The 14,906-nt window shown below is 44.5% G+C and overlaps 1 protein-coding gene across 2 annotated transcripts in view; it reads left to right on the top strand.

Moving 5' to 3' along the window:
* Window positions 1-766: 766 nt before the first annotated feature.
* Vit (vitrin) overlaps window positions 767-14,906 on the top strand; it is a 123,146-nt gene continuing 109,006 nt past the window's right edge. For both annotated transcript variants that reach the window (XM_087907347.1, XM_087907346.1), the window contains exon 1: window positions 767-982. The gene's annotated coding sequence lies outside the window, so the exon portion shown is untranslated. The remainder of the gene's footprint in view (window positions 983-14,906) is intronic.

Here is a 14,906-nt window from a genome sequence, read left to right as displayed (position 1 = left end):
TGCTGAGATATGCTTATGTATGTTTTGGCTCCAAATTCCTTTAGCTCAGTTGATCTCACTAATGTCCAAGTCACTAAGATGGGCAGTTTCCCTCAATGATATGAGATATCCAAGAGATCCAAGAAGAGGGTTTTGGGTTTTTTTTTTGGGGGGGGGGTTGCTTGGGTTTGGTTTTATGTTCTGTGAAACATGAGCCGGAGTTCACATCCCGCTATTATTATCGTGTGTCCTGTTACCAGCAGCCTACACTTCAATTATTTCATGGAGCTTGCCCTAAGCAGCAAGGATGAAAACAAAGCAAAGCAAACAGTAGTTTCCACAGCAAGGAAATGTGTGTTCTCTGTGCAAAAGGGAGAGGCCAGTAGAATAAGCTTGGCGGTGGTTGCAGTTTTCTGTCTTCAAACAACTCAATTCAGCTACATTCATTAGTGCTGAGAGAGAGAGAGAGAGAGAGAGAGAGAGAGAGAGAGAGAGAGAGAGAGAAGAGGAGAGGAGAGAAAAAACAACTGCCCCTGCTTGGAGAGTTTTAAACTCATATTTTAAAAAGAAATAAAAATTTCAATCTGACTCCTCCACTTCTGCGTCTCAGAATATCTAATTGTAGAATTTGCTTACTGGATGTGTGCTTTGGGTAAGAAAAGACTATTTAGAAATCCTTTGCTCAAAACAGCCAGTGGGAGTGGAATTTGAAAGAGGACCGCCTAATTCAGCACTAAACCCAATGTGAGAGGCGTGTGTGTGTGTGTGTGTGTGTGTGTGTGTGTGTGTGTGTGACAAAATGTGCCTTCCAAAGGGCTGAGAGGTAGATGAGAATGTTTGCTTTGCTCGTCTAAGAAGAGAAAGGTTCCCGGACCTCCTCTTGCTTCTTCTTTAGAATAATTTGGATGGGATTTGTAAGGCAGAAAATCTTAAAGAAAAAAGGATAACCCTTCTTTGTGGTGGAAAGCGTAGGGAAAAAAGGTCACTGCTTTCTTCAAACAAGGTATGTCTGGCGAGGGCTAATGGTATACATATGGCTGCTTTCTATTCGTTGTTATAAAAACATTAAAAAGTACTTTTCATTGATAAACAAGAATAAATGCCAAAACCAGCTGGTAAATTTCAATTTAAAGAGGATTGTAATAGAAGTAGATGCTAGTTAGCTGTAATCACCATATTGTGTGTGTTATAAATAAACAATGCTAAGGTATTAATGTTAGAACAAGGTTTTTTTCTGTGTCACGAAAGCAACTTAATTATGGTTAAAGTAAGTTAAAAATGTGATATTTGTGTGGAAACTTTAAGTGACTTACTTTTTTTCTCCCTTTTTTTGACTCTGCTTGTTTCCCATAAGGAATATAGTAACACTATAGCAGCTCCTTAAAGTATGAAAAGCCGTGTGAGGAATGGGCACAGTGTTGCGAAAAGAAGGCCGACTCTCCATTGAGGCAGGTCTCCTGGAATGTGGCTAGAAGAGCAATCTTTGACTGTTTACAATAGCAGGGTTTTCTTAGGCTGAATGCTTCTCTCATTGATAAGCCTGAGAAGGGGTTGGCATTGTTAGCCTTGCCATGGTAGCTCTGCTTTGCATAAGAAGAAAGGATGTGCAGTCTCTTTTAAGTACGGTTGTGTGGAACCAGTACAAACATGAAACAAACGCCCAAAGAGCAGGTTAAACAGGGGATCCGACTGAACAATTAGACAGGAACCTTTGCTCCAAGCAAGGCACAGCATTTCTAACCAGCCCCAAAGCAAGAGTGGAATTCAAGACTTTTCTTGGAGTTTATTATAAAAACAAAACCAGGCATGCTTGGCCACGGTGGTTGTTTAAGAAAGAAAAAAAAATGTGTTTCTGCTAAGAAAACAATATTTACCATTACGTTGGGTTTCAATAAATTTGGACGTTTTGGTGGTAAAGTTATGAGGTTGTTTTTCCCTGGTCTCTTGAAGGATGGAATGCCCTAAAGCAAAGAAGGATCAAACACTGTTTGTTTGGATTGTTTTTTTCTTTGCTGAATGTGTGTGTGTGTGTGGGGGGGGATGTGTGTGTGTGTGTGTGTGTGTGTGTGTGTGTGTGTGTGTGCCCACTAGTAAAAAGCTGCAAGGTTCTTCTTTTACTTATTAAATTAAAATATCTTCTTTTTTCAAAAAACAATCATTAGACCAGGACTTTTTAAGACTACAAAGAATGCATTTCTATTGCAATATGCTAACTTACCAGGCTCAACTTCATTTAAATATACTTTCTACCTTCCTTGCAATGGGAAAGGCTGAAAAGGAAATACCTGAGGAACGCTGAGAACCCCCGCTCCGCATCTCTGCTGAAATTGTGTTTGTGGCTGTCCTTCAGCAGATCTAATTATCTTCCCAGCAAGTTACCAATCGCAGGGAGAATAGGTTCTTTCAGGGAAACTACAGCGGATGGTTTGGATAGTGCCACGAGAACAGTAGCGCTTGTGCCGTTCTCCACTGTAATTCCTGTAAGACACGCGGAACTCAGGAAAGCTGTGTGGTCTGACCCACTGTGCCAAACCAGGAGTCTTGAATAACCCTAGCAGCCCTGCCTGAGCACTGTGCTCCCTCGGGAAAGACGTGGTACACTGCTTGACTTTTGTTCCCCCTTTTGAAAAATAGAAATGGCAGTGCAAGTATCTCCTCCTTCCCAGGGCCAGCATGAATATTATTGATTGGCAGCTACAATAGGGGTTTGAAGATGAGTGTTTTCTATAGGATGGTATTTTTCTATACAGTCAGAGAAAAATTCTAGTGGGAAGAGTTATTGATTGATATTCTCCAGGAATGTCCTCTTGGTGTATACCCACATAGCATCTCCTCCCCAAACTATCTCCGAAAGTGAGTCCAGTGTTAGAGCAGTGGGTGCTGGGTAGAATACAGTGTTCTGTTGATAGAGATTTCTGTCCCACCAGGTCCTGCAGTCCTTCAGTCCCAAAGAAACACACAAAGGTCAACATTAATTATGAACTGGTTGGCCTATTCACTCAGGCTTCTTATTAACTCTTATAATTTACATTAACCCATAATGTAAATGGGTCTTGTCTGTGTTAGCCATGTGGCTTGGTACCTTTTGTCAGAAAGGCATTCTCATCTTGTTTCCTCTGCATCTGGGTGACGACTGCAGACTGAGCCTTTTCTCTTCCCAGAATTCTCCTGTTCTGGTCGACCCACCTATACTTCCTGCCTGGCTACTGGCCAATCAGACCTTACCAATACAGCTGACAAATACACTTTATACAACTGACAAATTTTTACAGGGTACAAGACCATTGTCCCGCAGCACAGGTCTGCCAGTAGAAGGCCATCTAATGACCCTGGAGACCTAACAAATAGAGGTCTCCATTTCCTTATACGAACTATAACACAGAAAAGGGAGATAAGATGGTCTGTTTCATTGTGCAGACTCCGTATACATTAAAATAAGACGTATTAAAAAAGACTTACAGAAACTGTATTTGAAATATTTGTAGTTAAATGACTAAGTAAAAATTGTGTGTGTGCTCTATCAACTTGACCCAAGTTAGAGTTAATTGGGAGGAAGAAATTTCAGTTGGGAAAATGCCCCCACCAGATTAGTTTATGAGCAAAACTGTGGGATATTTTCTTGGTTGGCGATTGAAGTGGGAGGAGCAAGCCCACTGTGTGGGGGGGGGCACCCCAGGCAATTGGTGCTGGATGATGTAAAGCAGCAGGCTGGTCAAGCTATGAGGAGCAAGGCAATAAGAGGCATGCCTTCATGGCCTCTGCTTCAGCTCCTGCCTGACCTCCTTCAGTGATGGAGTGTGACTTGAATTACCAGCTTTCTCCACACTTTGCTTTTGGTCATGGTGTTTTATCACAGCAATAGGAACCTTACTAAGACAATAACATATGAAACTGAAATTCAACTGTTCTTCACAAGATAACTAAAGGAAGTGTGTGTGTATGTGTGTCTGTGTATATGTGTCTGTGTGTGTGTTCATCCACAGTATACTTAGGACAGGATGGTCCAAGTCGTAAACCTGTGTGGTCAATTTTTTCCCATTCCCTGGCATAAGCACGTGACTATTTGCATGTCTTAGTGTGAAGATAATGTTAGATGTCAGAGTTTAAAGATGCCATGAGAGACCAAGGCTGAGGCCAAATGGTCTCACAATGCTATGAGGCGCTATGGAGACTGTTCAGTCAATAGGCTCTGACCCTTCAAACTTTGATAAACCGTGGGGTTCCAGTGTTCTCATCCATGAATTAATCCGTACCTCATACAGCTGTGGCAAGGAGCCCTCAATCAGAGCCTGAAGCACCCGATGTCACCCTGTCAGCACCCAAATGTTAGCAAATATTATCATTGAAGTGATGACTTAAACAAGAAACCAGAGCTTCAATGGAGCCCATCATTTGTGATTGTCTTCAAACTCTTAAACATTAACTCTTTGTGCGGGGTTAGCAAAAGACTTGTGGGTTTCTGTGCTGTTCTTGCAGGTCTTAGAAATCAGCTGCCACTCAGAGTGTCTGAACTTGTTCCTCACTCAGCTAAGGACAAGCCAAAGAGGCAACTTTCGGTGACTGAGAAAGCTCTCTGTCTCTGCTTCAAGATGTGGTTTTGGAGGGGTTTTTTTGTTGTTTGTTTGTTTGTTTTGTGGTGGCCTGAAGACAGGGAAATTCTTGAGCCTCCAAACATCAGGAGGACAGGAGAGGGAGAAGCTAGACAAGGACATGCTGCTTTATAGAAGTATGGGAAGCACTTGGGCAATAGCACACAGATTCCATTCTTACAGAAAATGCAGCAAGAGAGGAATCAGACAATCACAAGAGACACCAGAAATCACTCAAACACACACACACACACACACACACACACACACACACTCACACGTCAGCCTGAAATCACCCGGGTGAGCTCCTGTTTTGCAGACCACAAGGAGAGAAGCTGAAGGAAAGAAAATCTCCCACGGCAGCATGTCCATGGTCACGTGCTCACCACGGAGCAAGGGCTATTTTTGTTTTGTTTATTGTGTTTTCCATGGTTACCTCATCCATAACACAAACAGTTGTGGATACTGGCTGTAGAATTTGTTATTAATCAGCGAGAAGCTTTTTCGTAAGCCTTCCCGAGGTCCTTAGGGATGAGTAGAAACATTTGGGCTTCCTGGAAAGTATCCAAAACAGGCACCATATTATGCTTGATGGAACCATCCATAAAAATTATGTCACATGGCAACCTGAAAATGGCAATGTTCCACATAGAACAGATGTGACGAGGTATAAGTCCACTGCTGAGCGTCAGGGAACAAAGAGGGATGGAAGCGAGGGATGTCCAAACTCTGTCCTGAGTCAAGTCTGCAGCCGGAAACATGCAACACAGAAAGGTTCACGTGCTTTGGATTCCGATTGAGGAAGTTTTTATAGTCGTATTTTGTTCTGGTCTTAGAATTTATATAAGAATAAAATTAGCTCCATTTCTAGTTCATATTTTTTTTCATTTGAGGTTTTTTCCAGTTCTTCTAAAGAATTGTCAGGAGTTGTTTCTTGGCCATTTGACTCATCAGGTTACACAACCTTCTAGAAAGCTTTTAAGAGAATCAGTGGAGGATCCTTACAAACCCCAACAGAGGATAAAAAAAATATGGAATTGCTTCCTTTGTAGGCATTCGAGTCAATTGGCGGTATTATAACAAAACACTGTAGACTAACAGCAAACATCAGTTTCCCTCAGTTCTGGAGAATAAAAAGCCATGATCAAAGTGCTCAAAGGCTGGAGTATGATACAGATGTGACTTTGGGTTTTATAAGCGGCCATCTTTTCATTGAATCACCCATGGCAGAGAGGGGAATTTTCTCTATAGTCTGTATAATAAGACACGGATGCCATTCATGATGGCTCCCTTTCATGGCTTACTTCTCAAGGTCTCACTGAGAAATCCCATCACATCGAGTGCTAGTATTTCCAACTGTGAATTTTGGAAGACACATATATCCAGAGCCTTGTGCTGGGACCCTCCAAGTACTTAGTCAAATGGCAGCCATGAGTCCTTCTGTCTCTATCTTAGTCCATGGTGGCTGCTGTAAGAAATGCCACAGACTGAGTGGCCTACAAACAGAACATTTTATTTGGAGTTCTGGAGGCTGAGATGTCCAAGATCGAGGCACCCATGGAGGTCATGTCTAGTGAGAGCCAACTTTCTGCTTCATCCACGGCATGCTCTCATTGTGTGTGCATACAGAGGAGAGCAAAGGAAGAGTTGGGTATCATTTTCAATCATTCACCACTTCATTCTCTTGAGACAGGGTTTCTCGCTGACACTGGAACTAGGCTAGCAGACAGCAAGCCCCAGGGACGTTCTTGTCTTTACCTCCCATAGCACTGAAGTAATAGGCATGTGTGTGACCACACCCAGTATTTTCTGTGGGGGTTAGGGATTTGAACTTGTGTCCTCAAGCTTACCTGGCTCTACGCTTGCCTACAGCATCATCATTCCAGCCTCTGGTGCCTTCTGATGATGGTTTTCCTCCTATTCATAAGGTCTCTAGTGGTCCCCAAAGGCCCCAACTCCTAAAACTACTGCCTTTGGGACTGGGATTATATGTGAGCTTTGAGAGATGCTAACATTCAGACCACGCCAGTCTCCTTCACAAAAATACACAAGAATCAAGCCATAACTTGTTCCAGGAAGTGTCCTACTGAGAGATTCAACTAATATCTTAGTGGCCATATTTTGTAGATGTGGTAATAGTGAAGATGGCGGTATGGACAGAACAACCACTCATCACCCAGTGATAACACTTAGGAGGCAGAGGCAGCCGGATCTCTGAGTTCAAGTCCAGCCTGGTCTACAAAGGGAGTTCCAGGACAGCCAGAACTGTTGCACAGAGAAACCCTGTCTGGAAAAGCAAAACCCATATAAACAAACAAATAAAAAACAATGACAGCAAAACCCCAATGGTATTAACACGCTTTCACCCATTAACTCATGTAACCCTTACAATAAGCAGACAAGGGCTGATGCCATCTCCTTACACAGATAAATACACTAAGGCTGAGAAGTCCTTGAAGTTTGAAATCCTAGATAATACGATCTCAGACTCGAATCCAAAGCATCTAATGCCAGGCTTGCATTCTTAGCACATGGGGTCTGGTTTGTTGTGGTTACTGTTTAAATCACTTTCAGAACAGTCTTTGCTATGCTGAACACCTAAATTTTAAGCCACACTTCGAGAACGGCTGTCCATGTTGCAGTTGAGTCCTCTCCATCATAATAATAAAGAAAGGGGAAAGAGAATCACAGGAAGAGATTGGTGTGTTGAGTTGTGAGTGTTCTTGAAAAATTTCCCGATTTAAGAATCGCTTTCCAGGGCCCGGAGTGGAGACATGGAAGCCTTCTGCATAGCCTGTGTCTCCAAAAGATTTCCTTTATCTTTACTGTGGTGAAGTTAGCAGTTTGTTATAGAAGGAAGAAATCACTGCTCCTTAGAGCACAGACTAAAGAAAACCACTCTTTACATTGGCAAAACTTCAGGAATGATATCGCAGATTCTTTCTGTTGGTTGGAAGAAAGCTAAAGTTTCATGTAGCTATGCAACAGAACTTGGTGGGAAAACCACCATTCAGGCTGTCACAAGAAGAAACCCTGGTTCCTCCTCCTACTCCTTCTCAGTTTTCTAAAAGGTGGGCTCTATTCCTTGAGGAAGTATGTACAACTTCCAGGGGATCAGGGTTCTTTGTGTCTCAGACAGAGAAAACATGCTTAAGACATAAAGGTGCAAGCTGGCTTGCCCAGACCAGCCCTGCTTGTGCAATACTCTGAGGAAATGTGTATTCGAACAGGAACGAGCCACTCAGGAAAGCTGAGATAACAATGTTCGACAACAGCAATCACTACTATTTACTGAGTTGCCTCCAGTGTGCACCCCCAGTTCTCAGAACTGGGGAAGAAGAGTGAACAAAGGAGCTTCCATTTTTCAGGAGTTGCCAGTGTTGGGGCACTAACTAGAAAGTGTGTGTGTGTGTGCTGCATAAAACAAAAGGAGGTTGGGGGATGTGGGAGCAGTGAGATGGGAAAATGATTTTCATTGCACACCTATTCATGAGAATATGGGAAGTGCCATAAAAATCTCTGGAGGAGAGCATTTCAAACTGCCAGATGGGTATAGGAGTCATGGCAGCATGACTGAGCGGGTCTTGGGTGGGTCCTGAGTGGGTCCTGAGTGGGTGGCTTCAAGTTTGGTAGGCCAGGGAGGTGTGGGAGCTGAGTGAGGACAGGAGAAATCATGGATGCATTGTAAATAAGCAGAGATAAGGTGCCCTCCTAATACCCTTCAATATTCCACAGATACCCCACACTGTGAGCTCACGCTTGGAATAGCTCTTGCCTCTGCTCTCAATAAAATCTGATTGAGTCCTTTAGTATTTCAAGCTGTGCCCCAGAGGTTATCAATCACCTTGGTCAAGTTTTAACTTAATCATATGGGGCTCATCGGCATGTTTACAATTCTTGGCAACATTGAAAATTGGCATTGCAAGTGTATACACTCCACCCCACATCCATGTGGTCGCTAACCAAATCCTCACTTTCGCTGTGTTATGCTTATTCTTTCCCCATTGGCCAGTAACAGCCATTTGCAGTTGCTAGTCTGGTACTGTTACAGGCTGGTGTCCAGATTCCCCAAACTATGAAGGAGTTAACAACTGTTTTAGGTCCCAAAAGACAGCTATGGGTTTTTTAAAGATGCCCTCATTTTACTGGGGATCTCTTACCTACAACCTACAGTTGTAGGTGCCCTGGCTTGGGATTTGCAGTTTCCCCTCAGTCCCTGAAAGGCTGATGCTTTCTGGACGGTTTCTTCTGCCTTCCATGTTCCTGATTCCGTAGCATCCAGTGACCCGCCCACCCCAAGAACACTGTCTCACAGAGGGAGTCTGTTTGCTTGGCTTTTAATTTTGTTTTTGTTTGTTTGTCAGCATGGTGGGCTGGTTTTTGACACAGTGTCTTACTGTGCCCTTTTAACTGGCCTGGAACTTGCTGTGTAGACCAAGCTGGCCATAGACTGGCGATGGTCCTTCTGCTTCTGCCTCCTGAATGCTGAGATTGTAGGCATGTGCCAGGTGCCATGGTGTCCAGCTCACAGGGAGTCTTGGTGGTTGCGCTTTCTTCCCTGTGTGGATAGACAAGTCGATCATAAGTCAAAATCAAGTTTGTTGTGTCCCGAGCCTGAAGGACAACTACTTCCCAGTGATGTCCCTGGGAACCTAAGCTGGGTTTCCAAAGAGACACAGACACTGGAACCCAAGCCCAAGCTTGTTCCCTCCACCGCTGTCCCCACAGTCTGGGCCATGCCAAAGGACAGGGAAGCCAAGAGAAGCACTCAGAGACTGGAGGCAAGAATTTCTGTAGGAAACTGTTTTGGTATTTTGCTCCCCTCCAGCCCCTCCTAGACGCATGAAGGGAGCATGCAACTCCTCCCTCCCACCCCACTTTAGGCAACAGTATGAGACCACCTTGGGACATGAGAACAGTCAGATGCTGTCACGGAATCCTGAGTCCGAGAGTTTCTCCTTTTGACATCCCATCATAGTCAACTGTGGTATACTCAAGTGTCTCTTTATGTAGGGGTGATGAGCCTGGTTGGATTTAAAAATGATGCCTGGGTGTCATTTTAGCCCTTGTGAGGAAGAGAACACTGAGTTCAGACCCCAGTATGATTCTTTCTAATTATGACAAGTTTTATTATTCAGCACGTATGCTTTGCAGCCTGAAATTTAACTATTGTCAAGCAAGTATTTTACACGCGTCCGACACGTGAGTCGTGTGAAAGGGAAGTGGGGATCTTGTCGTGAGTCATGGGACATGAGCCTCTGAAGGCCTGCAGGGTTTGGGCTCTGACATTCAAGTTCTGGGATAGTCGCACAATCCTCAATAACCTTGAACAAGTTAATCGCATTCTCTACATTTCAATTCCCTGGAAAGCAAGCGAGTATTTTCTTTAGAATATTACCATGAGAAGTCAGTCCCAGTGAGTGTGGCGGATAGCACCGAGTGAGCTCTGAAAGGACAGTTGTCCTTAAACTTCTAGAACTCTCTGTGAAAAACCAGACCCAGTTCTAGATAGTCAAGGAAGCTGATGCAGCAGGATTAGTTCGGTCCAGAGCTTGAGGCTGTCCTGGGCAACAAAGTAAGACATTATCAGTCTGTGGGTCACAATCCCTTTGGGAGGTGAATGACACCTTTACAGGGTTTGCATATCAAATATCATGCATATCAGATATTTACATTACTAATCACAACAATAGAAAAATTACAGTTATGAAGTAGCAACAAAAGTAGTTTTATGGCTGGGGGGTCAGCACAACACGAGGAACCGTATTAAAGGTCACAGCGTTAGGAAGGGTGAGAGCTACGGCCCTATCTCAATAAAAAAAAATAATAAAAATAAACACATGAATAAATAAATCATTCCATGAAGAGGAATAAAGGGACAAAACTCGTGTGACAAAACAGAAATTATCAGGAGAGGCGTGTGGGTGAGGATACGAGCTCTTTAAGGGCTGAACACGGTCTGGTCTGAGGCTGGGTGGTTTCCCTTACAGAATTTAGTATCTTGCTTCTAAACGAGCTCTTTCTGTTTGTCCCTGGCAATTTCCAGAGTTTAATCCTCCACCACCCTTAATTGGTCAGCCACAGTCACTCCTCCACACCCTCCAGTTTCCACAAGCCTCTCCTCAATGGGATTCAAGAATGTGTCTTGACTCTGCCCTGGGAGAGCTGAAGGAAGCCCTGTCATCTGAGACGAACCCATTCTTTAGCAAGAGGCAGTCGGGAAAGCATGGGTCACACAAACACACCCTCCTATTCCCACCTCAGCTGGAAGGCCGACCCAGAACTGGACATGTTTTTCTGCGCCTCAGAACTAGGGCCACATGAGAAAGCACAGAGTGTTCACGCCAGTGAAGGCTCTGGGGATCCCAGTTGAATCGAAACAGATACTCAGCGCTCAATTCACAGTCGATAGCCCTTGGCAGTCACTAACCGCAAAAGTCCAAGAGAGAATTCACAAATAGGAGGCAGAGCTAATGCGGTGTCAAACGCATTAGCTAAAGCCATCACTGATGGGAGAAGTTCATGTTTAAGAGCTGCATGCGATTCTTTCTAAGCCTTTCTTGGTTTCCGGGGTAACCACGACATACCCTCTTGACCCACCTCATTTTAGAGGGTCTTATTTCCTTCCCCAGATTTTGAATGGCTCTTGGGAGGAGTTCTGTAGAGCTCCTTGGTGCATGCCTGCCAACCAGCGTATCTTCCCCGCACTGGCAATGTAAGATCTAAACTACCACTTCAGGAATGTAATTGCTATTTGCAGTTTCCCTAGAAGTCACTATTGGTGGACGCCTTTGTGGATGTGGTAAGCATTGCCATATGGTAGGTTCTTAATGAGGTACAAAATGATCGTTTCAAACACATACCAAAAAAGGTTTTCCCTTTTGGGGTTTCTGAAATGTAAAAAATCACCACAAAGATGAGTGGCAAAGGCATGTACGTGTCTGCCATCAATACATACATGAGCTGTTTGATCCAACCTGATGACCACGGATGGGTACCTCTGCTGCGGGATTTTCTCAGTGATCAAGATTGATCCGCAGACTGAGGAGATGGCCCAGTGATTAAAAGCTCCTACTATTCTTCCAGAAGACCTGAGTCCAATTCCTAGTCCCTGAGTCAAACAGCTCATAACCGCCTGTGACTCCAGATCCTAAAGGCATCAGAAGACAGACATCTCCCTTCAGGTGCTACCCCCTTCACACACACACACACACACACACATACACACACACACACACAATTTCTTTTGAAAACCAGCCCTAAAGAAAAGAATGCATCCATAAGGAGTTCCCACCTTATCCATCCACGTATATGTGAGACGTAAGGGGAATCCCCGGCTGGTAATATCAGCTCACACAACATTTTCATAAACATTAAGAGAAACTGCCAGTTACAGAGATTAGACAATACTGACTCTTTATTTGTGAGAGGCTGGCTTGGTCATTGTGGGGTGTTTTAGCTACTTAACTAGCTGCCAGCCATGAGGTGCCAAAAACAGGGGTATTTCCACCTAGCCAAAATTGTAACAACCAAAGTCTTCAAAGTTGTAAATGTCCCTTGCTGGAGCAGTACTATCATGATCCGGGGAAACTCCATGGCAATGTTCTGGTAGCAATGATTTGGGGTCGCCCATTTCCAGAGCTCACTGTGTCCCTTCACCATGCCTCCTTTCAGACCCTGGCTTCAGGGTTCCACACAGCCTCTCTAGGAAGCCCCTGCTCTGAGGCCAGCAGAGAACGGAGTGCATCCTTCTCATCTGAAGCCTTTTTATTCCTCTAGCCATCACTTCGGGGAAAAGAGACCTAACTACAAAATAAACACGAGGAAAGGCTTTAATCCAAGCCAGAAACAGAAACGAACTCAAAACTAGCTGGAGTAAAAGTGTCCAGAAATATGTATGTCATGCCCAAGCGCCGAGTCCAGCTGGATCTCTCTCTGATGGAAATGGGACCTGGGAAGTGGCCAGAAATGAAGGCACTGCCCCCTGCCTCCCTGCCCCTGCCCTGCTCGAGGCTGTGCCCACTGTCACTTCTCTCATCTAGTCTTGTTTTGTCATTTTTTTACACAGGGCCCCACGAGGTCTGCAATTCAGCAGTCCCGCACGTCAAGGTCTCAAAGTCTCAATTCTTGGGGCCCAGGGGAATTCCAAGGGTCTAAGGTGTCTTTTCTTGCTAGATTATAGACTTTGACCAGCTGGGTCACCTAAACTCAAGGGAATGTTCTCGGCACTGTGTTTGGGGTGATGATCTTAAAGATTGAAGCTATAGACGTCACTTGACTTTGAAAGTGAACAGCGCACCAATAAGAGAGGGAATTTAGTTGGGTGGTGGCGCACGCCTTTAATCCCAGTACCCGGGAGGCAGAGGCAAGCAGATCTCTGTGAGTTTGAGGCCAGCCTGGTCTACAAAGCAGGTTTCAGGACAGCCGGGGATACACAGAGACACCCTGTCTCAGAAAAAAAAGAAAAGAGTTGAAATTTCCCCTCATAAGAATTAGTTAATAAGTTATGGCATAGTTTGAATTGTACAACGGTGGCAGTATGAGAAGTCTGATATAACTAATACGGTGTGTACTAAACTGGGGAGTTGGCCTTCTCAGTAAAGTGATATGCAAGCATGGAGGGAGAACTCCATCCCAGCCCCAGAACCCACTTTCAAAGCCCAGCATCATGGCACAGAACTGTAATCCCAGCACTGGGCAGGCAGAGACATGAGAATCCATGAAGTCACTGGTCACCCTGCCTACCCTACGCAATGAGGTCCAGGCCATGTCTCAGAAAACAAGGAGCAAGGACAGTGACTGAAAGATGACATCTGAGGTTGTCTTCTGGTCTCTACATGCCTGTACATACATGCACCCCACACATACATAGGTACAATCCGCACAACAAGATGAAGACCTGTGCTGTGTGACACTGGACACATGAGCTCCATTGCTCTGAATTCTAAACACTTTAGTGCCCATTTTGCCTCTTCAAGGAATTTTTTGTGGGTCCCAGAGAGAAACACTACATGGTTTATTGAGAAAACACTCTGAACTCTGTGCTATGACAGGCGTTGTTAGTCTTCTCTAATTTAAGCCACTGACAAGAATAGGGACTGATAATTACAGAGATAGAAGTAATCCCTCAATAGTAACTGAACTGATCAGGAGTTTTATTAACTCCTATAACAGATGATCCAGAGTTGGGCCCCGGGGGCCTTGCGGTGGTGGTGCAAGTCTTTAGTCCCAGCACTCGGGAGGCAGAGGCAGGTGGATCTCTGTGTGTTCAAGGCCAGCCTGGTCTACAAGAGCCAATTCCAGACAGGGAAACCCTGTCTTGAAAAAAACAAAGCAAAACAAAAAGAGTTGGGCCCAGGCTCCAAGCTTCCAGTTTATTTCTCTGTAATACCTGAGGATGCCCAGAAATACTCCAGGCTGCCCAATGTCTTCTTTTGCTAACTTTCCCAGAAGTCTGGTTTTCCTCATGGTCACAAAATAACTGCTAATAGACCTGGAACTTTCTTCCCCCTTTTTCATTTCCAATGAGAGAGGCAACTATTATTCCCAAAACATAAGATTAAAATGTTTAATTTCTGCCCGTTTTTCAGGATATAACCCACCTAAAATAGTAATTACTATGGTGTGAGTATTCCTTAGCTGAAACGCCTGGGACCAGCGCCATTTGAATCTGGGGTTTTGTTCTGAAGTTTTGACTCATTTATAAAATGAGATATCCCGAGGATAGGACCCAAGTCCAAACTCAAGACTCACATGTGTTGTGCACATCTTGCATACATAGCCTGAAGGTCATTTTACACCATTTTAAAAGTACATGTGTGCATGAGATGAAGCTATACGACATGGAATCTTCTAGCGCTTCCAATTGAAAGACTCTGGTAGCCCCCTCACGGGCCTGTTGGTATAAAGCTACAGTGAGTACAGCCATGGAGACCAAGCCCCCAGATCTATAATCTGTGCAAAGGTCACTGCCCACATCAAGGCCACCTCAACCTTGCAAAGGACCCTCCAAATGCCAACCTCCTTTTCCTCTTTTCTGATCATCTCACGTTCGTCAGTGACGAGTGGCCAAGGATTGCCAGGCAGGCAGAAGACTGCAGATGTGGCCTCGCTCCACACAGAGACCTCTGTCCCCTGGGAATTGCAGCATAGTGGAAGTACCATTCAGACTCTCCATAACTGTTAAATGTTTCCAGATGGATGCTGGCTCCCTCCATCTCCTGGACCGAGCATGGTCGGGTGCTTCTCCACACCACCCTTAGATCAGACCAACACCACCATTATATCACCTCAATATGTCCAATGGGGCAAATTTTTTTCCAAGTGGGTGGCTCAAGT

Source organism: Myodes glareolus, chromosome 6, assembly GCF_982192425.1.
Source record: "Myodes glareolus chromosome 6, mMyoGla1.1, whole genome shotgun sequence".
Lineage (NCBI taxonomy): Eukaryota > Metazoa > Chordata > Mammalia > Rodentia > Cricetidae > Myodes > Myodes glareolus.
Note: the sequence above shows the minus strand (reverse complement) of the source record. Positions and strands in the feature narration are given on the sequence as shown.